This window comes from Astatotilapia calliptera, chromosome 3, assembly GCF_900246225.1.
Source record: "Astatotilapia calliptera chromosome 3, fAstCal1.2, whole genome shotgun sequence".
NCBI lineage: Eukaryota > Metazoa > Chordata > Actinopteri > Cichliformes > Cichlidae > Astatotilapia > Astatotilapia calliptera.
Window position 1 is genome coordinate 26746848 of NC_039304.1, and position 11389 is coordinate 26758236.

The window sequence follows — 11389 nt, forward strand, 5'->3', positions numbered from 1 at the left end:
CAGGCAATAGCACATAGTATTGTATGCAGTAGTAAAAATAAATTAACACTTTCATTTCAACTGCATTTGGATTAATAAATAGGCACATATTCTCTACAGCGTATGACGTATTCAGATCCATTTTTCATTCCCCATTCTCACAACTTTCATTTGCTATTTCTAAAAATAATGGGAGCAAATATGAACGAATGCTTTCAAAGTAACTTCTTTCTCTGACCAATGTGGCTTCTTTTAATTAAGTTGGGGAAAAACAGGGAGGTGGATATTACGCATTGTAAGAGATATATATTATATATTTTATTATCAGCCACCGACATCTTATTATTGTTTATTTTTAGTGAGTTTACTTACCAGAAATATGAAAAATATTAACAGGGGGAGTTGGTATAACATTTACTTTATGCACTCTATCCTAGTGAAGGTGACCTTGAAGAGCATAACATATTTTATATTTCATGCTGGCTGATTTTTAGTAGATGGACAGACATCAGATAAACAGAATAAATCAAGATGACATAATCGGGTGGAACATAGTAGGAGACCCATTTCCTTGTAGAGTCTGTACATACTTTACATTTTCTATTTAAATGATATCCACACTTAACTCTTGACACTCTTCATAATTGTGGGAGGTGTTGCGTAAGATATTAACCTGAAGCTACCTTTTTTACCTTTTTCCTTTGCTTGTATGAACATCTAAAAACATCTAACGTTGACAGGAAGGTAAAAGAAACTTCAAAAACATTCATATGGTCCAAATGTTAATTAATTTCCCAAAAGTAAAAAGTGAGGCAGCTGAAGACTGCAGGTCACAGCCATCTTTAGCATTACCCAAGCAGTCATGAACGAAAGCTAGCAGTAAGCTAGCATCCCTGTTGACATCTAAAGAAGACATTGCATTTCTAAGATTTTAGCAGATTAGGTCCGAGATCATATTTGGGTCTCATTTATTCACATAGATTGTTTTAGTTTCAGTTGTCCAGTTTTTGAGGTATTATATAAATGTCTGCATTCTCTTCAATTTAGTGGAACCAGAAAGCGCTTTATCAGCAGTGCACCAAAAATGCAGAAACGGACACCATGACAACTGATTTTTTTTTCGCCCTCTGATGTCAGAGTCATTCAGAGAGCACTGCTATATGCTGAAAAGACAAAGTAGAGGCTTGAACCTGGAAACAATGTTGTTGGAAGGTTAGAACATCAGCACTAGCAGATAGAAAGCTACAGCGCTCTGTAGCATCTCTGCGATCTATTTGCTTTGATATGTGGTCAAAGCAGCTGCAAAAGCAGCTGCATCTATATGCAAAAAGGAGCATCGCAATTTCACTAATTAAACACAACGCCCTCAGGAATCATTAAAATGACAAACAATGCGAAGAAATTATATCGTTGACAGAAATGGCACCGGGGCTGCGTTAACGGCACTGACAGAATTGTTTTGGCAGGAAATTAGTGTGCACAACAATACGAGGATGAGGACAGCATTGGATGACACTACTCAGAGGGTGGAATATGTGTGTTACGTGTTTTGATGACTTAATAGATATGTGTTACAGGAACCATAAAATGTTAGTCACATGTAACATTTCCTTTTTAGGAACGGAACAAGTTTAAATCCATTGACACACAAATGATGATTTCTCCTGGGGCGTATTAACCGCTCCAGATGCTTCCAGAACAATATTTTTGAGGTTTACCAGATGTGAGCTATAAACTGATGGAATGCCATCGACTGCCAGTTGTCCTTTTATGCCAAAGATCACACTCGTGTCAGCTTGGAATTCCCATAAATCCATTAGGAGTGTGGTTCTTCACCCCTTTAGGAGTGTAATGCCCTCTTCTGAATTTGTTGTACGGCATGGGTGAGCAAAATGACCACTTTAGTAGAGCTGAAGTAGAATGAGGCAAAACAGAGAACTGTCAAGTTCGTTGTCTCCCACCCTAAAGGTCTGGGGTTCAAACTCCACTTTAACTAAACTGTGTTATTTTGTACTGACAGCCACTTAAAAGCTGGTTCTGATGATTTTTAGCCTCTGTGATATGCACTTAAGTATTTTTTCTTTTTTCAGATATTTTAAACTCACTACGTGCAAATGACTTTTATGCCTGACTTTTATGCTTTTTCTTTTCTTTTCTTTTTTTAAATAGTGTTTTTTTTTTTTCACTTGCTACACACGGGACAGACATGACTGGGGGAAAGAAAAGGGAGAAAGAAAGAGAGGCAGGGAAAGAAAAACAGCGGGAAAGAGGAACTGTGGTAAAGGGCAAAAAATAAAAACAAACAAAACAAACAGACAAAAAATACATATATCAATCACCTGGATCACCTGTTGAGAAAGAAAAAAGAGAAAACAAGCCAAAAAAAAGAGAGCAATATAATAAACAACATCATCGCGATGATCTATGTGTATATAACAGTGAACACTAACTATTGAATATTATTGTGCAGCACGTAAGATCGACAGTGCACAGTGTGCCTCAAGGTAGGAGCCAAAAAAAGAGTGTAGTTTGTGTGTGTACACCTGCGAGCATGAGCGCGCTTGTATTCAAAAGGTTCCTTCATGTAATGATCTGCTAGAGCATAGGTGTCAAACTCTGGCCCGCGGGCCAAATTTGGCCCGCAGCCTAATTACATTTGGCCTGTGAAGCCACACCAAATTACTATTAGAGCTGGCCTACTGGTATTATACAGCTAATATATATATTGTTTAGTATTAAGCTTTGCTTGTTCCATATTCAGTTTTTCAGCAAAACGTGTTTTAGTCCATAAGAAAAGATTAATTCTTATATCTGGAGGAATAAATATATTTCAATAAATATTAATGTTAGCCCGCGACTTTGTTCCAGTTTTGAATTTTGGCCCACTGTGTATTTGAGTTTGACACCCCTGTGCTAGAGGGTGTGGGGAGCCACAGCCCCGTCCTCCAGGGCATGAAGCAGATATGGAGGAAATCCAGGTTCCAGACATCCAGAGACCCTCAGAGCACAAGAGACCAAGGAAGACCAACAGAGGGGCAACCGTGCTACTCTCCCGGAAAGAGCTGAGGAGAGCCCCAGATGAGGGGTCACTCAGCAGCCACGGAGCAGAAGCCAGGGGGGGTTGCAGTGACGTGCCCGTGAGCTCCGCTGGCAGTCAGCTGTGCCAGAGTGACAGAGCCCCAGGCCCAGGGGCCGAGGGCACGCCACCCCCCAAAGGGGCCCGAGCGAGCCCCAGGCTCCAGACTCCGACAAGCAGCCACCAGGAGTGCATACCTGAACGCCCATCCCCGGACACCAAGAACCACCAGTGCACTGATGTCTGAGGGTGTCTGCCACTGGTAGGGGGAGTGGTGTGGGGAAATAGGCCTCCATACCTTGGAGGGCCTGAGATGTCCCTAGAGAGATGGCGTCTGATACCCGACCTGACATATAGACACAGACAAACAGGCACACACAGATACGAACATCCATTCACACCCTCATATGCAAATACTCAGCACTCACCCAACGTGGAGACAGACATAAATAGACACTGTACACACAATCACACACACATTGGTTTGACAGTGTGAGCAGTTGTTGGAAGACGTAAAGCCCATCTTGAACATCCGATGACCTGTATAGTGCACTCTATGTAGTATTTTGTATTGTATTAATTAAAGACTGGGGTTTCTAATTAAATGAAAGGTTTTTAAGCAAGTCTGAGACCAGAAGTTTTGGCCTAAGTTAACTGATAAATCCGCTTCCCATTTTGAAATAGGAAGTGATATTGATTCATCTGTTTTAGAAAGCATTCTGTATATGTTGGATATTAATTTGGGGGTTTTAAGAGTAAGAAATTGTACCACACTTGATGGTGTTTGTGGTTCAACTTAACCAGGTTTAAATTTCTTTTTTACTATGGATTTAATTTGTTGATATTCTAAATCTTTTCTTGTTGATCCCATATTTTGTAACTAGTCCGTCAAATGAGATAAATTCTGTTCCTTTTAGTATATGTTCTAAATATTTGATTCCTTTACCACTCCAATCTGAAAAGTTTATCATATTATTGTTTTGTAATATGTCAGGGTTGTTCCAGATAGGTGTACGTTTGCATGGGATTAATGAAGACGCCGTCAATTTTAGAAACTCCCACCACGCTGTCAGAGAAGAGCTGATGTTGATGCTTTTGAAGCATTCATGTCGTTGGATGTTTGAGCTGATAAATGGTAGGTCTGAGATCTCTAGATTATTGCAAAGTGCTTGTTCAACATCTAGCCAAGGTTCATCTAAGAAGCTACGTTTTAGCCATCCTGAGATAAACTGAAGCCTGTTGGCAAAGACATAGTGCTGAAAGTTAGTTCTAATCCTCCTTTATCCTTGGTCTTTTGTAGTGTTTTTAAGCTTATACGTGGGGGTTTATTTTTCCAAAGGAATTTGGACATATATGAATCTCAAGATCTGAACCAATCTTGTGGTGGTTTAATTGGGATCATTGAGAATAAATAATTTATTTTTGGTAAGATCATCATTTTTATAGCGGCAACCCTTTCCATGAGTGATATGGGTAGACATTTCCATCTAGCCAGATCGCCTTCTACTTTCTTTAAAAGTGGGATATGGTTTAATTTAGTCAGATCTGCAAGCTTGGGAGAAACATTAATACCTAAATATTTTATATTTCCAGATTGCAGTGGTGTAGAAGAAGAATTATGGAGGGAGCAACTTTTATACTTTTCAATATTGAATCAGCTCTCAGTAATTGCCTTTGTTGTAACCACAGTTTGAGCTTTTCCTGACCAACCTTGATCATCTGCAGAAATAAAAAGGACGCCTAACTAAGAGTGAAATCTTTTTTTTTTTTTTGTGAGGTTTTGATTTAAGAATTCAAACAGCATCCCATACTGTGACAGTAGCCAAAGCTCCATGCAGGCCAGTGAAGGGGGAGAGAAGTGGTATTATTAAGCACTGGTTCAGAGCCATATTTCATTTGTTGTCCTGTCACTGCCCTCCCCCACCACTGAACCAAAAAAAGTGTCAGAGCTGGCCTAAATTAAATCGGCACGATCAAAGACAGGAAGTGTTACTTGGGATAGTGAAACCCAGTTGTGGACGCTAGCCAGCCACAGGAAGAGTTACTGTGTGTGGTCACTCCCTTAATCTTTTCTGGAGGATTTACAGTGTCTTTTTTTTTGGACATTAGCTGCCTTTTCATTATCCATTTTCCAGACTTGTACCTGACCATTTCCAGAAGAATGGTTTTGTTTGTTTTGTTTTATGTTTTGAGCCACTTAACACTGACTCATGAATCTTTCAAGTATAAGAAAGGCACGTACAGTAAGTCAGGGGATGAATCAGTGTTGTGTCTGCACATGGCAGACAACTTTGCAGATTTAATCCCATTTGTTTAGTTAAATCTATGAAAAATACCACAGATAACACAGTTTGCCAGGATTAAAATATTATCTTTACAGCAACAAGATGTTTCCTTAAAGTGGGCAGCCTGTGCAACATGCCGAGATATATGCAAATAAATAATTATTTGCATAAATGAGTTGTATTACACGTGGCTTTTTTGTTATTTAATGCTTAGAAATGTATTGAGCAATTTATTTAGGTTAATGAATAGAGAAAAATTAGCAAATTGTTTTGTTGATTTTCAGGTTACACTACTGCCAGATTCTCTTTTGTCTTTAGGTTTCCATTGCTCTCCAGTCCTCACTTTACCTCTCTTACTATCACCCCCTGATTATTCTACCTGTTTTTCCAGTTCATGACTTGTGCTTCATTCTGCTTTACCTTCTGTAATCAGTGCTGGGGGGCAGATATGAACAGAGCAAAACAACCACGCCAGGACCCTTTAGGGGAGGTGGTCAAACCTTGAGCCAACCAAACTACCAGGTGTACACTGCTAGTTTGAGCTAAACACAATCACAGACCAAGCTGTGATCCAGCAGAGTCCCATACACATGCAGAGCACACAAACTGTGAAATGTTGCCCAGATGAAGACAATTACATCTAGACGATAATTGGTCTGAAAGTCCTCACACAGTTTGTAGTGACAGATTTTGGTTCGCTCTTTGACTGAAAAGAAACCAAACCACAGAGGAAAAGCCACAAGTTTACAAACTCATCAAATGAGTCAGACCAGAGTACATGTACTAAAAGCCCTCAAGCTCCAAAACTGTGCAAAAAATTCACACAGAGAAATTGAGCCTGTCTCCTTCTATTGGACGGATGACCAGCTGTTTGCGAAAGACTGTTGTCCACCTAATGGTTCAGACGTTGTTATTTAACTTTAGATCAAATAGAAAAGCCTAGAATTCATTCTGGGCCCAGTCACCAGATATTGCCACTCATCAAACCTTCAAGATAAAGATGAGCATTCACATATTCTCCAGCATGCATAACTCATACTCTCAAGAAGAAGGGTCTATAGAAACATACAATAAGTGCTTTATCCACTGAAAAGTTGTTTAAGGTCAGAAGAATAGAAACTGCACTTCAAAATATCAGTGCAGGGATTCCTGTCTGAATTTCTTAGTAAGTAGTTGAAGTCACAGGCGTTCCCACCAAAAATTACGCCACAACTGCTGGTATGCATCACTGTTTTTGGGTCGCTTCGGCCGGTCAGTTTTTTAACGTGGTGCATTGACAGGCGGGTTGAAGACATGAGTGTGTGATTGTGTTGGGGTTTTTCTTTATCAGCACAGAAGCTCAGAGCGATACAGTTGCAGCAGTTTGATAACTTGAGAAAGAGAAAAAGATTTTTGCTTCCCATTTTTCTCTCCTGTATCAGTGCTAATGTAGTGGTATGGTCTGAGTGGTGACACCTATGGTTCAGGATAATACTGCAGCTGCTTCTTAGCTGCGGGCCTAAAAAGAAGTGACTGGTCTAGCATGTTGCGGCGACCAATATCGAAGGGTAAAATAGTGCCTTTTTCTTTGGTTTTCATGTTCCGAGTGCTGCCTATTGTGCCCTCCGTATGAATGCTACATCAACTTGCACCATGATTGCAGGTGATTTGCTGCAGGTTGATAACAACTTTCTATATAAGTAGCCAGGATGACGGATTCTCTTGGCAAGAGGCTTCATCCATCTTCCTCTCATTCCAACCAGTTGCACTTGCTTACAGCTATATGTGGCCGTGTTGGTAGCATATATTCCCCTGGTGTTTTTCTGTTTGTTAGGTAGGGAGATGAGTTGTTTTTGTTTGGGTTATAATTCTTTAGATAGATTGTTTGTTATCTTTAAATTTGTTCACATAGATGTTTCTATGTTAAAGCTCCCGAGTCTTTTTGAACTCATAGACTTTAATATCTACATTATAGAACAAATCTTGGTTTCCAGCTAATTTAACCGAAGGAAGAATTATTTTGTCATATTTCAGGCTTAACTTGAATATTAAGTCTCGACTGACTTCAGAAGAAGCATTTGATGGGGTATTACACCTGAGAGCTCTGTGTTTTACAGCTGCTTGCTCTGCTGTCACTTAGAAAATGTCATTCCTTTCCAGAAACTGATACTGATCAAATTACCACAGTTAATCCTCAGCAGAGTTCTTCCATGTTTCTCAAATTGCTGATTAAATGTCGAGGTCAATCTACAGGGGGAAGTGATAAATGTGTGAAAAGTTCTTTGAAAGACTGCTCACCTTTGACTAATGCTGAGGTTTATAAGCCGGACTAGAATCACTCAGGTGTAATAAAGTTCGTCAGCAGTCCACAGGCACATAAGTTACTTGTGATACATAAAAACCTTTTTCCACACATGCCGCTGTACATCATTCATAATGGTCTTGCATGGCAGAATTTAGTCGTCATTTCAGGGGTATGAATTTATATCTGGCCTCATCTGCTCCATCCTCACATTATTATCATATTTCCCTGTGATACAGTGAAACCTGTTACCCGGCTCACAGCGCTGGTATAAAATCCTATTAAGCTATTAATCAGCCTTTTCACACTTCCCATGTAGGACTGTGTATGTGTGAATGTCACTGCTTTCACTGTCACACTCAAGTTGGACACATCTGCATCCCTAATCTGGGTACATTTCTTGTCTTTCCATGGGATAAGCATCGGAGTGTGCGTTTTCATTTTTTTACATTCAGCTGAGTTACAAGAGAATTTGTGTATTATGTAAATGTCACCAGATGAAATTAAAACAGATTCATAATACGTTTGTGTAGTGTGTGTCTGTGAACAGTAAGAACTAATGCTTCAGAGCAAAAGCCAAAGATTAAAATGTAGGTGTGCACATGTAATTTAAGACAGTGGTGTCAAACATAAGGCCCGGGAGCCAGAATATACCAAAAACTCCAATCATGTCCACTGGATGGTTTTGGAAGTTGTAAAGGAAGATATCAATTTTAGACTTTTACTATGTTCTACATCCCCAATAGCTAGTCATACAACACTGCAGTAAAAGTAATAGAGTTGTAACTGATGAACAATTACATGACAGAAAGTTTTTTACTACATCTACTGTAGAAATTAACTATTTTTACAGTGGGTTCACCACAAAAAAACAGGAGGACATTTTCCATTATATAATTACAGGACAGTCTGTGCAAAGATCTAACAGAACTACTTCTCTTTTTCTTTCGTATCCATTTACTCCTGAGAAGAAATTTGGCTTTTTAACCAATTGTGCTGCATTCTGTTCAGCAGAAATTTGTTAACTTTGATGTTTGGTGATAAGCTTGTGTTTGCTGTGCAGGACTGTCTGCTGAATCTGAAAATAACAATAACAAAACAATTTGCTTAAAGTTGCTAAAACGCTCCATGAATTCAAGTTAGGCTTTTCCGCATTCAAAATAGTAACAGTGATATATTGTAATAGAGTGGTCAAGCAAATTGCAGTTAGCATGCAGTTATGAGACTTCACACGTTGTCGTGTTGAATTATTTTTTCTACTGTATGTCATGGAAGGTGTACACTGACTGAGAGACCAACACTGACTAGACACAATTAAATTTTGACAGCACCGGATTCAGACCCACCTATTGCATTCAGAACTGCTCAGATTTCGGTTCATGTTGACATAACAGCATTACACAGTTTCTGCTTTGTCGGCTCCACATGCATGATGTGAATCTCCCATTTCACCACATCCTATAGGTGCTCTCCTGGCTCTGTGGTGGCCACCTGAGTACAGTGAACTCACTGTCATGTTCAAGAAACCAGTTTGAGTTGAGTTTTGTGACATGGTGTGTTATCCTGCTGGAAGCAGCCACAAGAAGATGGTACGCCGTGATCACAGAGGGATAGACGTGGTCAGTGAGAATGTTAAGGTAGGCTGTGCAGTTTAGCGAAAAGTCACATTTAAGAGGCCCAAAATGTGCCATGGAATTGTTGCTCACACTACTGTTTCTTTGTGGCACCCAGCTAACTCAGCTGGTAGAGCATGAGACTCTTAATCTCAGGGTCGTGGGTTTGAGTCCCACGTTGGGTATATTGTAGAATGGCAGACACAATCTGTGTCACGGTCTGGCTGGCAGACCATGGGGAGATGGGGAAATAGGACCCAAACGCCGGACTCTTCAGTGCAACAGTGTTTATTTACAAGGTGGTGAAGTAAACAACAATAAATCCCCAGTTTCCCAGACTCCCGTGGAGTGTCTTCTTCCCAAAAGTCCCCGTGTAGTGCTCTCTGCCCCAGTGTCCCTGCACTCCCCGTGCTTACTGCTCCTTCTCGTCCCACACTCCTCCTGAGGGGAAAACAATAGAGGCAGCCGTTAACACTTATCCCAGCAGGCATACACTCACACTTGACTTGTTTGAAGACTGACGTGTAGTCAAACGCAATAATCCCGCATCGGTGGAAGCTCCATCGCTCATCTAAATAGCTCCCCCGACGAGCCCAGATGAGGAGCAGGTGTGCGGCCAGGACTTCGGGTGTGGCCAGCCCTCAAGTTAGACCACGCCCCCAGGGCTGAAGGTGCCTGTAACTTGGCCACAGCAGAAAGGCAAAACACACACATACCTGCCTACATACAGATGTGCATAGGGGCAGTGCAGACAACACACCAAATAATAATAATAATAATAATAATAATAATAATAATAATAATAATAATAATAATAATAACAACAATAACAGTCACAGTCCCCACTGCCCACGGACCCCGAGTCCCCAGAGCCGGGTCCGTGACAATCTGCATGTTAACATACTAGTTCCTGACCCCCATTGTCCCTCTAACATTTAAATGTGCATGTTAGATTAAAAAGCTTATGTGTGAATGAGGCTTGTATTAAGACAGCAATTTATGTGCTCCTATAGAGTACCAGACCTTTACCATTACACCAACAACAACCTGAATTGTTGATACAAGACAGGATGGAACCAAGCGTTCATGCCAAATTCTGACAATCTAACACAGAAATTGCAGTTGAAATTTAAACTTATCAGATCCAGAAAAGTTTTTACAATCTTCTATTGTCCCATTTCGGGGAGCCTCAGTTTCCTGTTCTTTGGGAGTGGCACCTGGTGTGGTCTTCTGCTGCTGGAGCCCATCTGCTTCAAGATTTGACATGTTGTGTGTTGAGGAAAGCTCATCTGCATACATCAGTTCTAACTACTGGTCATTTGAGTTATTCTGGCAATCACCCTTTGACCTCTATAATTATCAAGGCATTCTAACCTAGAGAACTTCTACTCCCTGGATATTTTCTCTTTTTTAGACCATCCTCTTTAAATCTTAGAGAAAAGCCCAGTCATTCAGCAGTTTCTGAGAACAACAACCATGGATCAGGTGATTGAGGGTCACCTGATCCAGGCCTAACCATATGCTTTAGCAAAAAGCAACTTTCCAGTTGTCCTCTCTGCCCTCAGTAATGAGAAGCAGTAGATGTGGGTCTGAAGCTGGCCCTTGCCCTGCCCTCTGGGCTATGTTCATGGTACTTTATGATAAAATCTTATGTGCAGACAGAGATAGAGAATCTGTAACTTTTTTATTAGATGCATTCTCAGGCTGTACATCTAGTTAGTGAGAAGCAACTTTAAAATATATAAATAAAAACTGCCTGTAGTTAGCTTACTTATAGCTCTGGTTGTTTTCAGATAAAATAAAAAAAACAAAACAGTAAAACCTCCAGAGAAAAGTGGACTGCCACTCAGTTGTCATCTTTATTTGCTCTGTGCTTTCATGGACTTGATCTTTGGTGTTTGCATTTGTGCATGTGCCTGTCTAAATATTATTCCCTGTCATGTTAAAACAAGATTTTTCCAGTATTGGGCTCTGTAGAGTTCCAGGAGGGAAAATCCTGTGCTATTCTCCATGGATAAACATAGAGCAGCAGATTGGATTTAAAAAAAGAATAAAGAAACAGCAGTCTGAAGACACGTGGTTTCTTAACCTCATACTCTACATTTCCAGAGAAACCACATGTTTTTTCCACTGTGGCCTTTGGGGATTATAATCT

General features: G+C 40.3%; 1 non-coding gene across 1 annotated transcript; it reads left to right on the forward strand.

The window, feature by feature from the left end:
• The first annotated feature begins 9346 nt into the window (after positions 1 to 9346).
• trnak-cuu (transfer RNA lysine (anticodon CUU)) lies at positions 9347 to 9419 on the forward strand. The gene has a single exon. It is a non-coding gene; the product is annotated as a tRNA-Lys (tRNA).
• Positions 9420 to 11389: the final 1970 nt, after the last annotated feature.